At 44.8% G+C, this 18,953-nt stretch overlaps 1 protein-coding gene across 10 annotated transcripts in view; it reads left to right on the forward strand.

Annotated features, from left to right (window-relative positions):
- The first annotated feature begins 1,741 nt into the window (after positions 1–1,741).
- The window catches only part of LOC119969610, a 327,525-nt gene continuing 310,313 nt past the window's right edge, over positions 1,742–18,953 (forward strand). For 4 of the 10 annotated variants that reach the window (XM_038803456.1, XM_038803461.1, XM_038803455.1 and 1 more), the window contains exon 1: positions 1,745–2,040. The gene's annotated coding sequence lies outside the window, so the exon portion shown is untranslated. Of the gene's footprint in view, positions 2,041–18,953 lie in introns of all 10 variants that reach the window. The other 6 variants (XM_038803452.1, XM_038803458.1, XM_038803459.1 and 3 more) reach the window with 4 other exon arrangements.

The following is an 18,953-nucleotide window of genomic DNA, read 5'->3' on the forward strand; positions in this document are numbered from 1 at the left end:
CTCTGTCTAAAGGTTCAAAGTAAAGATCATTCTCTCTCTACAGTCAGATTGAACTGCAAGGAAGTTCAGTCCAGTTGCAGGGAGGTCCAGTTATTTAAAGAACCCTCTTTAAAATCTCATATGGGGAACTCTGCCTTTTCTCACTAAAGCTCGGGGATGTTATGGTGGAGTTGTAAACAAATAAGAATTACAGAGGCCGGAGGTGGTTCTTCTGAGTGAAGGCCCAGGTTAATAAAAATGAAAGTGACTCCCCAGAGTGAATCCCACAGTCTGGGATTAGGACTGAATCTTCCAGCCAGAAGATTGTCGTTAGCCATCCAACCAGTGGTTCTCAATCACTCCATGTCCTGGAAGGACAGTCAGCTGAAAAAGCAACTTCAACTCCAAAGCACGGGCACTTATCTTCCATCTCACATTAATTCTCTTTTATTTTTCCTCCCCACCCTCCCTCTACGTGTCTGATTACGTGGGCAAAAGTAATGTATGTTTTGTTATTTTACTTCGATCAGCTGAAGTATAATCAAGCTAAACCTCTTCCTTTGTTGAACTTAAGAAAACTTCTCCTATTGGTCCTTTTATGGTCACAGCACATAAACAGAGCTTTTTAAAATTGAGAAACCTAGGTGCATGGGCTGGACCTAGTTTGTGGACCTCAAAAATGCGAGAAAACACAAAATCTTGATTGACCAACACCGTAACCATTAACTCTCCTCGTCTCAGAAGCACCATGCAACAATATCTACCATCTACACAATGCACTGCAGTAACATGCTCCTGTGGCAGTACTTTCCAAACATACGATGTCAGCCTCCACTTGCACCTTTAACTTGGAACTATATCTCCATTCCTTCACTTCCTCTCTCACAGCACAACACAACATGACCTGTAGCAGTTCAAAAACATGACTCGCCACCTCCTTCTTAAGGGCAATTTGGAATGGGGAATAAATTCTTAACAAGTCAGTGACACACCCATTCAGTGAACAAATAATATCAGGGAACACTGTTTAGGTGACACCAAGCTTGGTCCTTAAAAGCATGAAGATAAAAGGAGGCAAAGCATATAGAAGTTGAGGACTTCCACTTTTAGGATCCTTCAAAATAATGGGTTAATGTGGAGGACTATGAAATGAGTCTTAATCTCTATGCAATGGGATATAGCAAACACACTGTTTGGGTAAACATGTGCTTCATTTTAAATTATCTTTCAAGCTTCATATACTACTTTATTTCAGCACCAATATCCACTTTGCAAGAATGTTCTGCATTTCCTAATTCTCAGAGTGTGACTTTATCTGAGGAATGTCTAAGCAAGAGTAACAGAACTGAAAGATCGTTTCATCTCAGGTTATTTTTGTACTGTAACTACATTCTAATCAATATGCTACCAAAAAAAATCATGCTGGACATCATGTTCATCAATACATCGCCTCACATGACAATGTCTCTTTAAAGTGGCCCTCACCGCAAGAATATGCACACTACACAGACGTGCGGTGATAATCAGTAACTTGTGATTAAGACTATTTCCGATCCTAAAGAACCCCATTCTCAATGTTTATATTACGCATGAAAGGTTGACTCTCCCTCCCGCTCTCTGCAAGCGCTCATGCCAACTGCTTGATGAGTAATATATACAATTTCAGAGCCTCTCGCATTTCTAGTTCTCCAGCGAGGTTACAAAACATTAACTTGCAGCAGCTCATCACGTGGCGGAAGTCAATAGCAATTGCAGCATTTCTCCCTCGCTCTCCTGCAGTAAGGAATTTGTTGCATTGCTGAGAAAGAATTGTGGGATTAAAGCTGGAGGCGGCGCGATCCCATTGGGCCGGGCTTGGAGGCAGACGGAGAGTGATTTTAATACGTGTTTGTGTGCGCGCAGACTGCCCGAGAGCTCGCATTCAGCTTTCCAAAGCCCCCACACGTTACTGGGAGCTGTCAACGCAGGAGGGGGGTAGTAGTGGTGGTGACTCCTTGATCACAACGTGTTCCTCATGAACATCGCCCGTGCTACAGACTTGCCAAGCTCCTGACGCCACAGGTACCGGCTGGGGTGAAACTGCACATTTTGCATCACTGTGTCAATTGCCCGGAGCAATCTCTTGTCAATATCCTTCTTGGATTTGAGAAAGAAAGGCAATTTCTGGGGCATGGTTCTGTTTCCATTGCACCTCATGTGTAACTATTCAACCCCCTTGCGGGGTGGGGTGCAGTTCTGTCCGGGAGCGAGCAGGAATTGTGCATGTGTGTGGGTTTTTAAAAAAAAACGATGGGGAAGACGTGGGTCTGGCGTTGTTGCTCGTTTGTCAATTACAAAGACTTCGGGTAACTTACAGCACAGAATGCTCGGCGTGGTTTCTCGCTCTCTCCAACAATCTTTTACTCTGTTTTTTTTGTGGGGGGGGGGGGGGCGGGATACAGTAAACGATTGCCACCTCCGCCGAATGGCCTCCTCCTGCTTCTATTTTCTGTGTTTATTTTTTCTGATGTTGGTTCAATCGTCCACATTGCCAGCAGAATGAAGGCATTCCCCTGGGCTGAAGCAGCCAGGAAGGACTAAACGGTGTTGGCACGGGGCCTGGGTGATCAGAGGGGGTCTCCGGTTATGATCACTGGGTGGGTGGGGGGGGGAGTGCAGAGAAAGAGACTCATTTAGCACTTCACTCATCTAGGACTTTTCTCCCCTCTCTCCCCCCCCCCCCCCCCAAACTCCTATGCAGTGCTGGGGTGGGTGTGACTGTTATGTTGTAACAGTGGTGCCGACAGGAACGATCGGCTCTTTGAAACGTATCCAGATCCCCAAGATGGAAAAACAAAGAAATCTCCACCTATTTTGAAGTGCCCCCCCCCCCCTTTATTAAACAAAACGCTGCTCTTCCTGGTAAGATTGTTTGGGTGGGTGGGGGCAATACTTAATCGGAGCCAGCGTCCTACAATGACAATGTCAGGAGAATGACAATCAATCCTTCTCGTTACTTGAAAAATTCCGATTTTCGTTAATTATTTCGGAATGTTTTGAAATAAGCCTCGGTGAGCAGCAGGGAGCAGCGTCTGCTTTGGTCTGACGTGCTGTCTGCATAGTTACATTGTTAGTGGGGAAAATGGCAACTAAAGGATTGGTAGGGAGCGTGTGAAAAAATAGTGCTGGATACACTGGGATGGAGCTTGTAATAATTTTACACCAACCTGAAAAGCAAAACAGTGGCAATTCCAGAATGGTGACTGACGTTACTGGTGGCAGGGGTTCCCAGGTCAGGTAGTAAAGGCAGAATATATTGCTACTGATATCAAAATATACAATAAATCCTGAATTATACTGAGACTTTCATTTTAGTAGAACACAGCTACTAAGTTTGAACCTCCCATGAAATTAGAAGAACCTGTTGTATTTATGGGTTACCTTTTATTTTAATGGGGGGGAAGGAGGGATATACACATCTTATTTTGAATTGCAGCTACTTTTATGTATTTAAATTGCACCTTTAGCTGTATGGCTGAGTTTGGAGTAGTGCTGCATCCAGAGGCAGAGAGAGAGAGAGAGGGTCGTGCATACAAATTCTCTTCCAGGACTTGAGTTCACCATTTAGGCTGTTTTTCGGTGCTGCATTGTTGGCAGTGCTGAGGGGGTGCTGCATTGTTGGCGGCGCTGAGGGAGTGCTGCATTGTTGACGGTGCTGAGGGGGTGCTGCGTTATTGGTGGCACTGAGGGGGTGCTGCATTGTTGGTGGAGCTGAGGGGGTGCTGCATTGGCAGTCCTGAGGTGCTGCATTGTTGGTGGTGCTGAGGGGTTGCTGCACTATTGGTGACACTGAGGGTACTGCATTGTGGGTGGCACTGAGGCGGTGCTGCATTGTTGGTGGTGCTGAAGTGGTGCTACATTGGCAGCGCTGAGGGCTGCTGCATTGTTGGCAGTGCCGAGGGCTCCTGCATTGTTGGTGGCGCTGAGGGGGTGCTGCATTGTTGGTGGCGCTGAGGGGGTGCTGCATTGTTGGGGGTGCTGCATTGTTGGCGGCGCTGAGGGGGTGCTGCATTGTTGGTGGCGCTGAGGGGGAGCTGCATTTTTGACGGCACAGAGGGTGCTGAATTGTTGGAAGCAGTGCATCAAATGAAGGCTGCTTGTTCTCTCAGAAGCATAAGGTTTATTGGAACTATTCAAAGAGCAGCTAGTTCCATTAGTCAGCATTCATCCTTTGGCTGCAACAAGCCTCCAAAATCAATTTACTATTCATTTTTGTTTTCTGCTCATTGCATCTTGCTGTGCACAAACTGGCAGTCTTTTGCTAAGGACAAGAGTGGCTGAATCTTTCAATAATATAGAGAAGAAACGTGCTGCAGTGTTCTGAGGCTGCGATGATTTTTGTAAATGCAAAGAGTTTGAAAGGCTTTATATGGAGCACATTCCTCTTCAGGGAAGAAAAATTGTGCATTTAGATTTGACATAATTACATTTACTACTTCTTGCCTCGTATTGTTTGTGCTGCTCAGATCCTGCTTACTCATAAAGAGCTTCTGGGAATATCCTAATAGATAATCACAGCAAAGCCGGATTGTATGAAGTCAAGCAGCACTTTTCTTCAGAGCTCATGTACGTTGAAGAATTGGGTGTACATGCTGCAGATTGTTTGGTTTGCATAAATGGGGGTCATCTTTTTCAGGGATGTGAGGATTATCTTTGTTTCTCCCAATGTATATTATAAATGATTAAAAGTAAACTTAAAGGTGTATATTTAATGATGTATATAATGCGATAGCAGTGGATTAAATTTCCTGGCTGCTGCAATGTTCAGAATCATTTGGTCATTATTCTTGTAGTGGTTTCTACAGCCTTGCTGGCACTGCCTGCCATTGTGTTTCTATGCAAAAATGTGATGCGGTGAAGCTGACACAGTGATTATGGAAGGCACCTTCATGAATGCTTTGCACTGTTTCCATGCAAAGTATTTCTGCCTGCTGCCTGGAGTTTGCAGACTTATGGAGTTGCAGAATTGCTGCTTCAATGTAAGGGCTGGGACAGAAGAATCATCCTTTTTCATTCTGCTAATAATGTCAGATTGTGCGCCGAAGTTCTCAATGGAGTTCCTTCCTCTCTATTTTATATATTTCCCCTCATGTTGCTGTTCTTTTCCAGTTGTGGATAAGAGTGCATTGTAATGTGTGACAAAATCCTTTCTAAAAAGCAAAATTAAGGAATGCTTCTTATTACCAAGAGATCCCAGAATTCGTCACAATTATTAAGTTCTGAAGTGAAGTTTTATTTTTGTGTGGCAAAAATGGCAGGCATTTTGCACACCGCGAGACCTCCCAACGAGAAAACAAGTTGCATATTTGGTTAATTTGGTCTTGGTGATTTGACTGTGGAATGCATTTTTTAAAATGCATTCCTGGAAAGTGCGTTGGGGTTTTGGGATGTTGGGGGCCTCAGCAATCGGACACCATTTAAAAATGGCCTCCCGATCTCTCTCAGTGCCCTTATTTAATGTGAGTAGCGTTGTGTAGCCATGTGTTTCTCGGAGCTGTGGCTGTGAGCATTTTGTTCTCATTTAGTTGAATTGCGGCCATTTAATTGAATTACGCCCATTGTGTGGCTTGGAGGAAAACTTGGAGGTGGTTGTCTTCCTATGCATCTGCTGTCCTTGTCATTTTAGGTTGTGGAGTTTGCAAGTTTGGAAGGTACCGTTGAAGGAGCCTTGGTTGCTGCAGTGCATCTTGTAAATGATGCACACTGCTGCCATTGTGTGTTGATGGGCGTGAATGCTTAATGTAATGAATGGGGTGCCAATCAAGTGGGCTGCTCTGTCCTGGGTGGGGTCATGATTTTTGTGTTTTTGGCGCTGCACTCATCGAAGCAAGTGGAGTGTATTCCATCACACTCCTGTCTTGGGCCTTGTAGATGATGGACAGGCTTTGGAGAGTCAGGAAGTAAGTTACTCACTGCAGAATTCTCAGCCTCTGATCTGCTGTAGTAGCTGCATTTATATTTATATGACTGGTTCATTAAATGCACAACTGTAAGGCTCCAGGATATTGTTAGGGTGGATTCCATGATGGTAATGCCATGGAACGTCAAGGGGAGATGTTTAAACTTGTGTTGGCTGATTCCTAAATACGTACATTTTTAGATGGCTGTTGCTTGACACTTGTGTGGTGCAAATGTTACATGTTGCTTGCCAACCCAAGCTTGAAGGTTGCATGTGAGCATGGGCTGCTTCAGTGTCTAAGGAATTTCAAAGGGTGTTGAACATTGTGCAGTCATCAGTGAACATTGCCACTTCTGACCTTATGATAGAGGAACGGTCATTAATGAAGCAGCTGAAGATGGTTGGGCCTAGGACGCTCCCCTGTAACAGTAGCCTGGGGTAGAGTGGCTTGGTGTCCAGCAACCTCAACTGTCTACCTTTGCGCTACGTAACCCCAGCCAGTAGAGAGCTTTCCCTCTCAGTCCCAATTACTTCAATTTTGCTGCCACTCCTAGATGCCACTCTGTCAAATGCTGCATTGATATCAAAGACAATTGGCCTCGCCTTGTATCTAAAGTTCAGCTCTTTTTTTTGTCAATTAATATCCGAAGTAAATGGTTTTATAGTCACCATTTAATTTTGTTGATTGTCATAAAAACCCATCTTGTTCATTAGTGTCCTTTTTAGGGAAGTAAATCTACTGTCCTTGCCTGGTCTGGCCTACATGTGACTCCAGGTCCACAGCAATGTGGTTGACTCTTATAGTCTACCCTCTCTCAAATGGCAAGTCACTCAGTTGTATCACACCATTCAGCACTATAGGTATACCTACACCACAGGGACTGCAGCGGTTCAAGAAGGTAACTCACCACCGCCTCCTCGAGGGCAATTCCTCAAGGAATGTGTAATATATGCTGGCCTAGCCAGCAACACCCACATCCCAGGAATGAATAAAGCAAAAAATGAAATATATCATTCTTTGCAAATATCGAGAGCTCTGTTTTGAATCTTGTATCTCCGCACGTTTTGGGATCATCTCTGATATGTACTAGTTGTAGCAGCTTGGTGTATTGGAAGCATTTTTTTTCACTTCCATACACTCATGCTGTAATACTCACTGTTATCTGTTTTTGAGTTTCAGCCTTCAGATAGGTGTGTTTTAGGGCTTCTTTCCTCCTTCCGCCCTCCTTCCGCCCTTGCAAGGCTGTAGAAGGTGATCATGTAGCACACTGTCAGATCAACTTATATGACCAAAGTCCAAGTTTGAATAATTTATTTTATTGGCAGGATATATTGTTGAAAGGGCCAAAAAAAGAGCTACATTAAGACAGCAATGTTTTAATGAACTTGATTAAGTTTAAATTATCTGAAGGTGTCATAATCACAGTAAAGTGTAGGTTTTGCTTTCAAACTGTGCTAACCGTACACTTATAACCTGAAATAGCAAGCCCATTGTGGTGTTGTATGTTGCTTGTTCATTTTTTGTGAAGCACCTGCATTATAGCTGAAATAAACAGGCTTTTGAGTAGGTGTTTAGCATCTTAACTGCGTTTCGGTGACTGTCGAAGAAGCTTTATGACTTGTGCAATGCATTTCACCAGTGGAATCCCAATTGCCTCAGTCAGATTCATGAAGTTACAGTTTATTTGTCCATGGAATTATATCAGAGCCGTTGTTCCATATTCCACCCAAAATATAGGCCTAGAAATTCGGTGGCATACTGCCTGCTTTTTGGGTTCCAAATGGCCTCCTAAATCTCCAGTATAGGAGGCAGTGTATGCTCACTACTTGCTGGAAATGAGCTGATGAGACCATATTGGTAAAGGCTAAAAGATTGGCACATGGTAGCCACACTTGGAACAGCAAATGTTACCTGCACGGTAGCACAGTTGTTTCACAGCTCCAGGTTCGATTCCCGGCTTGGGTCACTGTCTGTGCGGAGTCTGCACATTCCTCTCCTCCCCCCCCCCCCCCCCCCCCCCCCCCCCCCCCCCCCCCCCCCCCCCCCCATCATGGCTGCTCCCATCATGTCCTCAACTCCATCGTCCTGCCCATTCTCCATAACCATTAAACCCATTACTACTTAAGATCTGTCTAACTCTTGAAAGGGATCACATTTCAAAATGTACTGACATAATATAGAGCTGGGTGGAGAAGGAGTGGTTCTCCTGACCCCACATTTTCCTCAACCGCAGCTGTAATGCAAACTGTTTGCTCACCTTCTGGACCTGACACAGAAATGGGTGCCTTTCATTTCCAGATTTTGTTGACAATTGCAGACACCATGTGTGTGGAAGTACCCAGGTGCTCAAGCGTGTTCTCATTAACAGCACTCTGAAAAATTCTCAGCTTGATTTGATAAATTAGAAAAAAATTAATGTGATTTTTAATATTGCATTACGGGCATTCTGTTACGTACATCATTTTAACTGTAAACGGCTCCTTTTTACGGTTCGATTTCATAGAATGGAGTCTTGGAAAATACTCCCAAGTAGATTCATAACCCTGATTAGACTTTTAGGCTTTGTTGGAAGGAATTAGAATCTTGATTAATGAATTATTCATTTCATAAAATTTAATTACCTTTGTTCTAATTCGAGCCCCATTGCTTAAATGTCTGTGCTGCCTTAATATGGAAATTGTTTTGTAGGCAGTGCACATTCAGCAGGCAGTTTCATCTGTTGTGGGAATCTTGATGGTCAAACGGCATGATTCAGAGCTTGCCATGTTGGATGCTGCCCCTTTTCTTATCAGATAAACTGTTTCAGCAGGAGCAGGGAGACTGCTATGTGCTATGTGAAAGACCGGATGGCTATCTCTAAGGATTAGATTTAGAATGGCAAGTGAGCAGGACTGTTTCTCATTATGGCTCAGGCCTTTCTCCCACCACTTCACTTCTCTCTAGTCAGTAGAGAAGAGTAACCATTTCCATATGCTGTAGTAGTCTCCCATGAAACAAACCTACACAGCCATGCCATTACCCCTGAAGATTCGATTATGCAGATGCCCAAACTGTTTCCCTGTCCTCGCCATGCGGCGTTAAACGTGTGTCAGACTATTATATTCAAGATAAGACTTGGAGTTAGCTAATTATATTACTTGTAAAGAAGTCACATAGGAACGGAATTAGACCATTCGGCCCATCGCATCGGCTCCGCCATTCAGTCATAAGTGATATACTTCTCATCCCCATTCTCCTGCCTTCTCCCCATAACCTTTGATCCCCTTATTAATCAAGAACCTATCTAACTCAGTGATTTGTCCTTCAAAGCCTTCTGCGGCAAAGAGTTACACAGATTCAGCACCCTCTGGCTGAATAAATTCTTCCTGATCTTGGTTTAAAAAAAAATTCATTTACGAGCCTAGCATTTATTGTTCATCCCTAGTTGCCCTTCAGAAGGTGGTGGTGAGTTGCCTTCTTGAACTGCTACAGTTCTTGTGGTGTAGGCCTACCCACTGTGCTGTTAGGGAGAGAGTTCCAGGATGTTGCCCCAGCGACAGTGAAGGAGCGCTGATATATTTCCAAGTCAGAGTGGTGAGTGACTTGGAGGCGAACCTCCAGGACAGGGGTGGGCAAACTACGGCCCGCGGGCCGCATGCGGCCCGCCAAAGGTCTTTATGCGGCCCACCAAGATCAAGTCATAAAAAAAAACAAATTAAAAAAAAAAAAAAATTTTTTTTTAAAACATTTTTTTTTTTTATAAGGTTAATGTGGGGGGCTGTTGGGTTACTGGTATAGGTGGATACGTTGACTTGAGTAGGGTGATCATTGCTCGGCACAACATCGAGGGCCAAAGGGCCTGTTCTGTGCTGTACTGTTCTATGTTCTATATGAGGCGCCCAGAATCATAACCGGGTGAAGCGCCATTTTTGAAAAGTAGAGATAAAGAGGGCTAAAGGCAGGATGCCGCCGGGGGAATGAAAATGAAATGAAAAAGCGCTGATGTATATGCCGCACGCTAATTGGTTACAACCGGGACTATTAATACTATGCGGCCCTTTAAAATTGTGAATTTCTGAATGTGGACCTTGCTCGGAAAAGTTTGCCCACCCCTGCTCCAGGAGGTGCGGTTCCCAGGTATCTGCTGCTCTTATCCCTTTCGATGGTAGTGGTCGTGGGTTTGGAAGGTGTTGTCTGAGGAAACTTGGTGAGTTACTGCAGTGCATCTTGTAGATGGTACACCTGGCTACCACTGGTCGTCGGTGGTGGAGGGTTTGAATGTTTGGGGAAGGAGGAGCAATCAAATCACTCCACAAGGAGTTAAAATACTCTAGCTGGAAACCATTTCCTGTGTAGCTGGACCTTTACATTGTTGACTATCATATTAGCAGATATGTAAAATGTTTATGGTGAAATTCCTATGTCGCCTCAGTCCAGTTCTCCAAACAAGTTATTTAACAATTGGCAGAAAAGTGTTTACAGTTTCATACTGAATTACCGACATGTGAACACAATGTCGTGACAAAATTATTTTAAGCCTGTTTCTTTGGAGGGACTAGTGATCTCGCACTACAGTGTTTGTTTCAGCCAGACTTCAAATCTTTACGTGGCCTGTTGGAACTGTAATTCATTTACTCAGATTTCCTTTGTAGAGCTCTTTATAAACCCAAATATGGACCACAACTCACTGTGTCGTCAAACAAGAGTTATGTGAGACTGCTTCAGTGTCCATTCGGTCTTGACTCTGGATTTGGAATGAATTTTTAATGTTCCTGCAAAGCAGCAATCACAGCATAAACAAGTTTAAATGTTTAGAAAGATAACTCAAATGTTAAAGTCAAAGGCAATGCAAAACAATATTGATCGGATTTCAAATGAACAAAATTACTTTTGTACGTTTGTTTGAGAATCTATTTACAATATATAAAAACTGACATTGTTGAATGCAGTTGTTTTTCTTTGGTTTATTGCGGGTTAGCTAAGTGGAGGGCTGAGGAAGACGAATACAAGGCCAAGGATTCCACAAATTTAATTTAACAAGGTGTGATGGGGCAAGTTGTGGAGACGGCTGCTGACCTGAACAAATCCACTTCAGGAAAGACTGCACACTATTTGTCAGCGGCGTTGATCCTTGAAAGGCTTTGTTTGACTCTTCAGAAGTGTTGTTGGGACTCCAGAGGATTTGTCGTCCGATTTTGCTGTTCTTTTAGGCATTTAGCTGTTGACTAAAAGTTTACGTCTGTCGCACTTCACTGCCAAATGGATTGTCTGCATGCTTTGTAAATCTGTGTCTCCGTATCAGGTGATGAAGAAATGAAATAAGATTAAACATAGCCTGTTATTAGGCAAACAATCAAACCAGCAACATACCTTGGAGCCAATCGCATTAATCAAGTTGTAGCTGAAAGTTGATTTTAAAACCATTGTGATTTTGGACTTTGGAGAACCGAGAGATGTCCATCATTTTAAAGGCAGTTTTGAAGAGGAAGTGAAATATTTCTTCCCTGAACATAAAAAAGCACACCTAGAACTCTGCATCTTTTATCTCACTTTTATCTATATGTGTTTTTATATAGTGAGAGATTTCCTGAGGCCTTGCTCACAGAGTAGGTCAAAAATATGCTGTTTCTATATCTTAGGGATATAGAAACATGTAACTAGTTGTTCCCTTGAGTTAAGAGTCCGGTGGTTATTGTTACAGGCTAGTAATCTGGAGGCCTGGACATAAACATCCAGTGAACGCAAGTACAAATGGAAAATTGAAAACTTGAATTCTCTTCAAATAGATCTGGAATAAAGACCACAGTAAAAGTGACTATACGGCTGCTGGAATCCAACTAATGTCCGTTAGGGAAGGAAGCCTATCTTCCTCACCCAGTCTGGTCAATATGCGATTCCAGTTGTTGTTGATTCTTTAATTACCTCCTCAGTTCTATCAAGCCACTACGAAGAAGAATGAATAAAATTGGATGGATGGTGTCCAAGGCTTTGCCTTTGTCGTCTTTTTTGGCAAGGTGGCCACACAGAAGTCCTTGTCCATGAACACCCCATCCCTGGATGTGTCCTGTCCCAATTGCAGGGCAGGCCATTGAGAAGTGTTGACATGATCAGATCTGAATGACCCTGGGGCATTAAGCTTGGATCCAGTGAAGTCTCATGGCTTCAGGTCAGATACAGGCAAGGAAAATGGTCTACCACCTTTCCTCAGCTGATGAATCACCTCAGCACTCCTCCATGTTAATCATCACTTGGAGGAAATACTATGGGCGCAATTCTTTTACACCCGAGCGAGAGCACAACGCGGCTGGTAAATCCGGGTGAAGTCTCTCTGGCCTACCAGCGGGATACACCCAACTTCCACAAGGCGTCAGAATTGGAACTCAGCCCAAAAGGGATGGGATCAAATGGCGCTCGCTAAAGTAGGTCTTAAAAAAATATTTAAGGCCTACCTACCTGGGATCTACCGGCCTCTCTCGATACCGGCTTCCCCAGGGAGGATGTTGATCAGTGCTAGTCCACAAGAATGTTCAACGGGTGGAATGATACCTGGGCAGTCTGCTGGGCCATTGGGGGCCCCTGGGTGGTTGGTGATAGTGCAGGGTGGCCCCCTGGCCTTCCCCTCTGGAATGTGGACACGTTGGCGCTGCTGAGGCGTGAGTGGCACTGGCAAGGTGGAAGTTCAAGGGTGCCATGGTGGCACTGCCAAGGGTCATGGCCCGAGGGGGACCATGCACCTGAGAGGAGGGTGGAGAGGGTGTTTGAAGGGTGGGAGTATGTGCAGGGCAGGTATGAATGGGCCTCTGGGAAGTTTGGGGGTGACAGGTGGGTGTCCTGGAGGAGCTGGTGTGCTGTAAGGCGGCTGAGGTTGGGTGCTGAAGAGGGGGACCCCCAAAGACCCCATAACAGGGTGTCCTCACTAGGGGGGGGTTAGTGCCCATGGGTGTGGGAGACCCACAAGCTCACTTAGAGATCTTCACTAAATGGCAGCCTGATTTCTGAGTTCAGTTCCCCAGTGCTGACAAAAATTCTGTGTGGGCTAAACAGCTGAGAAGCTCCTCAGGGCCCAAAAAAGTGTTTAAGGGCTGGCTGTCCACGCCGGTGCACGGATTTCTTGGCGGTGAAGGGTGCCGTCAATGAGAAATCCCGTTGACAGTGGCGAGACCGGTAGATCCTGCTGGTGGGCCACCTCCCCCGCCGAAAAACATGCAGCGGGGTGGTCGGTAAATCCGTCCAAAGTGTCATTGGATAGTGGTGGAGAGCACGCAGAGCCAGTGGGAAACTCGCTTAACAACCCACCAAAAATGAACTTAGAAATGTTTCCATTGAATTCCGCCCGATATATAGAAATGGCAGAGAATCCCCAGAATTGTAATAGCATAGAAGGAGGCCATTTGGTTCATCATGACTACCAGCTTTCTAAATGAGCGATTCACTGAGTGCTAGTCCTCGCCTTCTCCCTATAACCCTGTACATTTATACTTTTCAGATAATAATGCAATTCCCTCTTGGATACCTCAGTTGAACCTACCTCCACCTCCCACTCGGGCAGCACATTCCAGATTTAACCATTCACAACGTGAAAACGCTTTTCCTCCTGTCTTCATTGCTTCTTTTGCCAATTACCTTAACTCCGTGCCCGCTCATTCTCCATCCTTCGCTGAATGGGAACAATGTTTCCTTACTCACACTACCCAGACCCCTCATGATTTTGAATACCTCTATCAAGGCTCCTGTCAACCATCTCTTCTTGAAGGAAAGCAGTCCCAACTTCTCCAATCGATTACGTAACTGAAGCCCCTCATCCAAGGAACTTTTCTGCACTCTTTAATGCCTTCAACATCTTTCCTCCAATGTCATGCCCAAAACTGGACGCAATACTCGGCTGGGCAGAACAAATATTTTGTACAAGCTGAACGTGACCTCCTTGCTCTTGTACTATGCCAAGAAAAAACTGTGAATTTTATTAATTGCTCTCTCAACCTGTTCTGCCACCTTCAATGATTTCTGCACATATCCATCCTCTGCTCCTGCACCCGTTTACGAATTGTGCCCTTTATTTTTGTTGCCTTTTCATGTGCTTCCTACGAAAATGAATTACTTCGCACTTCTTTTCATTAAATTCTCATCTACCACTCGTCTGCCCATTCCACCAATTTGTCCACGTCCTTTTGAAGTTTTACTCTGTCCTCCTCACAGCTCACAATGCTTCCAAGTTTTGTATCATCCGCACATTTTGAAATTGTGCACTGTGCACCGGGTGCACAGAGGTCATTCATATATATATTATATCCAGAAAAACAAGAATATACTTGATGCTTTTCTGCCCTTTCATGGTGCTAAAGCACGGTGGGCAGCACGGTAGCATTGTGGTTAGCACAATTGCTTCACCGCTCCAGGGTCCCAGGTTCGATTCCCGGCTTGGGTCACTGTCTGTGTGGAGTCTGCATGTTCTCCCCGTGTGTGCGTGGGTTTCCTCCAGGTGCTCCGGTGTCCTCCCACAATCCAAAGATGTGCAGGTTAGGTGGATTGGCCATGATAAATTGTCCTGAGTGTCCAAAATTGCCCTTAGTGTTGGGTGGGGTTACTGGGTAATGGGGATAGGGTGGAGGTGTGGACTTGGGTAGGGTGCTCTTTTCAAGAGCCAGTGCATACTCGATGGGCCGAATGGCCTCCTTCTGTAAATTCTATGGAAAAGGCAAATTATTTTGCTGAATTGAAGTAAGCATTTATTTCAATATATTCTGCATGAACCAACAAGACAAATGTATCCTTGCTTTGTCCCTTGTTAAATTTGTTCAGTAAATTGCAATTTACTAATTATGTCGAGGTGAGAAGGTACATGTGTCAGAAAGCTTTAAATATTAAAATTGGCAATAATTTGATACCTGACCAAGATTTCTACACAACAGGAGTGACACTTTTTTCTGTGAAGGCCAAATAGCTCCAAAGAGCCTTTACAATCAAGCTGTGGCGTGTTAGTGAGAACCCTGGAGAATACACTTTTGTAGAAAGGGTGTTAGAAATCAAATTGCCATTTTCAATATCCTGATTTCTAATGGTACAAAAAATGAAGTATTTGGTTTAACAGGTGGCTGAAGCCCGTGATGGACATAGCATTGACATTGCATGGGGAGGAAATGGGTATGTTTACCACAGCTAATTTTGTTGATTGTGGTACATGCACAGCAGATGCAAGGTTTGGAACATGTCTGAATGTCCTGTCAAAATTATGAAATAGATGTTCTGTTAATTGTAGCCTTAACAGTGCAATCATCCTGAAACTATGGTGTTAAATCACCATTTATACACAATGTTTGACCATGTTTGGTTTAAAGTCACTAAGTTTCACATATAATTTGATATAATGAGGACAATATTTTTAACTGTTACAAACTCAATTCTCTGGTTTGCATTTTGCTGATTTTGTTTAAGAATGCATGGTCGAATCAAGTCATATTAACAAAGGATCGACTAGTAGGCCATTCTGGTCCAATAGGTTTTAGTTCAAAAACATTGTAATTAAATGTTAACATTTCAGTTGAGTCTTTGTTCGATCGTCACACAATGGCTGAAGTATTGGTGGGTGTCGACTTTGACTTGCAAAGTTGGATCTCCCAAATCTACATTGTAAGTAGACAAAATAACATCCTCTTTCTCGTTCCCTCTTCCCCCTCCTCTTCCCCCAAGGAGATTTTAAATTGGAACAAGATGGTGTTGGAAGAACAGCACATGCATGCTTAACGTCCAGTAGCCTAATAAATATTTATACTTGGTATACTTCAGAGCAGAGTTTCCAGTCCTCATACTTTGTGATTTCCAAAACTGCTCATGGCCCTGAAGCACTGTAAACACACATGAATATGGCTCCAGCCATATTTATCAAACAGTAGTCAGAAAAGAAACAAAAAAAAAATCAGTGATCTAAAAGCCAGCCTGATGTTTCTTTTTCTCCCCAGAAACCAGTTGTATGCAAGCAGAGCAGTGTATGGATGATCAATAACAGAGTAGGTGGGGTGAGTGTTGGGAAATGCTGGGTCCTTATTTTGTACAGTTTTTGATGTCTTCTAAACATGAGACCAGATGCTTCTCAAACTCATTGACCTATTAACTTTGCTCTCCCTTAAACCTGAAAGTTAGTAATGTGATGATATGCATAAGGCTTGTTTGTGCATAGTGTTATGCACAACCTCCGACCACTAGGTGGCATTGTAAACCCATCACGTTACCATGTGAGCTGGGAGTTGGTCGTGCTGGGAGATAGACGTATTTGCAATAGTTCCACAAGAGTTGTTTAGTGTTATTTTATTTTATTTATCCTAGTCATCTTACCACACAGTTGCTTTAAACTACATGTTCTGTAGTTCATTATTCACCTTTGGCCTGTCTACAGAACATGACAAGTAACAAAGGAGAGACCACGGCCGGGATTCTCCCGCACTTGGTGCGATGGCCGGACGCCGGCTCCAAGAGTGACGCAAACCACTCCGGCGCCAGGCCACCTGGAAGTTGCGGAATCCTCCGCACTTCCGGGGGCTAGGCCGGTGGCGAAGGGCCGCCGTGGGCCGGCGCGAGTTGGCGCATGCGCAGAACCGCCGACGTGTTTCCTGAGCATGCACAGATCGGTGTGCCCCGATCGCGGGCCAGGCTACTGTGGGGGTCCCCCCGTGGACTCCGCTAGCCGCCCTCCAAGTTGGGTCCTGCTGGGATGGACCGCATCTATTCCACGCCGGCGGGACTGGCCAAAAATGGGTGGCTGCGCGTTCCATCGGGGCCCGGAGAAATGCCGGGGGGCTGCTGCCAGCGGCTCCTGACCGGCGCGCTGTGATCCCTGTCCCCGCCCGAAAACCAGCGCCGGAGAATTCAGCAGCCGGCGTCAGAATGGCGGGGTGAGATTCACGCCGCACCCAGCCGATTCTCCAACCCGGAGGGAGGGTGAGTGTTATGTTAATAATGCAGGACTATGGGGAAAGTGCATGAGTGCACTAATTGAATAAATCTTATGTAAGAGTTAACATGGGCAGAATAGTCTTTTTCCGTTCTATGAATGTGTTCACACTTGCTCTAATCCAGTTCAAAGCTTTCTTTGCTACAACATTGGCATCAGTGCTTTTCAAATGTTGAGGGCTCTTGAATTCCTGCCCTAAACCTCCACAACCCACCCCACCTCTCTCTTTATCTATCTCTCTCCTCCTTGAGACTCTTCCAAAAACCCGTCTCTTTGACTAAGCTTGAAGCCACCTGCACTAATGTTGTCTCCTTTGTCTCAATACCAGTTTCTGTGAAGTATCTTGGGTTGTTTTTCTTTCTTAAATGCACCATTTGCAGTGACTAAATTCAGTGGGCGAATTCTCCCAAGAAAGGATCAAGTGTCATTTTGGGGGTGGAAATCGCTGCGAATCTTGCCAACTGTTCTGGCGCGATCCTCCCACAGCGAGTGATTTGTTTTTTTTTTTGGAGCCAAATGTGCTGTGTGGGACCCAAAGAGGGCGCCCTGTTATCTGAATAACTATACAGTGCCTCCCCCGCCTCTCGGTTGCAAAGACACCACCCCCCCAACATCAGGGCTTCAGTGCCCCCCACCACCATACCAGGCATTAGCCTCCTCCTCTCTTCTCTATTCCCCAACCCGGGAATACTGGCATCAGGGCCCTCGCGATCTTGAAGGGTCTCCCGTCAGATCCCACACGAGGTCATGATCACACCAGCTGGAGCAAGCTGGGAGAATCGGTAACTAATTTGCCAACCAGCAGAAATCCTGTTTCAGGGCCACAATTTTCCCAACGTTGCTGCATTTACGTTGAGCACAACGCAGCTGGAGAATCGCCCCCAATGACTCCCAGCTATATTACATGAGAAAAAAATTGCATTGCACTAGTGTCATTTATAAATGTTTTTTATTCAGTTTTCATGTTTTATATTGAACAAATTACAAATTGTTAGAGAGAGAGAAAAAAAAAGAACACGCAAAAATTAACATATATATTTACAGGTGAGCATCTTCGTAGTAATAACTGTGGCCTCCCCCTTTTCGCCGGCATACATATTTTACATTCCCCAACATGTTTATTGGCATTTATTTAGTTTGGTTTTGGGCCTTAGCTAGCCATCAAACCCCCGTAACGAGTCCGTAGCCCCCCCCCTCCCCGCCGGCTACCTTCCCCCGACTATTCTTCCTCTTGTTCGTTGGCCACAAACAGGTCCCGGAACAATTGCATGAATGGCTCCCACGTTCTGTGGAAGCCGTCGTCCGACCCTCGGATGGCGAATTTGATTTTCTCCATTTGGAGAGAATCCGAGAGGTCGGACAGCCAGTCTGCAGCTCTGGGCGGTGCTGCTGACCGCCAGCCAAACAGGATTCTACGGCGGGCGATCAGGGAGGCAAAGGCAAGGGCGTCCGCCCTCCTCCCCAGGAATAGATCTGGCTGGTCTGAAACCCCGAAGACCGCCACTATCGGGCATGGCTCCACCCTCACCCAAACGGACAGAAGTCAATCGGGTTTCAACACTCTGCAGTTCTCCAATTCTGGCTGCATGTGCTTCCCTGATTATTTTTTCATGGCTCCACCACTGGTCACTGTTCCTCCAGCTGTCTGGACCCTAAGTTCTGGAAGTCTATCTTTAAAAACATTCCATCTTCCTATCTCTCTCTTTCTCTCCTGTGAAGCCGCACTGAAGAAGAATCTTACGTCAATATTTTTCCCGCTTCTGGACTGTGATAGAAAGATTCAACAACGCTCGTTAAGAAAACAAAACAAAGCTTTATTTGCGAATTACAACTGCATGCAGAAATGGCTGAAACTTGGAGTCGGAGAGCAGTCAAATACAAACTGCTTGGGATCCTTCCCAAGTCTGCGCTGTTACAGAGAAAAAGGACAATATTTATACATTATATGAATCAAGATTACGTGAATACAGCTTGGTCAGGAATTCGATCAGAAGTAAAAACATAAGCAATATCATAAAGCTGGCGTCACCTTGCTGACCTTTCAGGACTCGGGGTCTCATATCATTATCTTGTCTTTTGATCGCATGTTTAAGAAACGGAGCAGACTTGTT

The sequence above is a fragment of the Scyliorhinus canicula genome, chromosome 7 (genome assembly GCF_902713615.1).
Source record: "Scyliorhinus canicula chromosome 7, sScyCan1.1, whole genome shotgun sequence".
NCBI classification, from domain to species: Eukaryota; Metazoa; Chordata; class Chondrichthyes; order Carcharhiniformes; family Scyliorhinidae; genus Scyliorhinus; species Scyliorhinus canicula.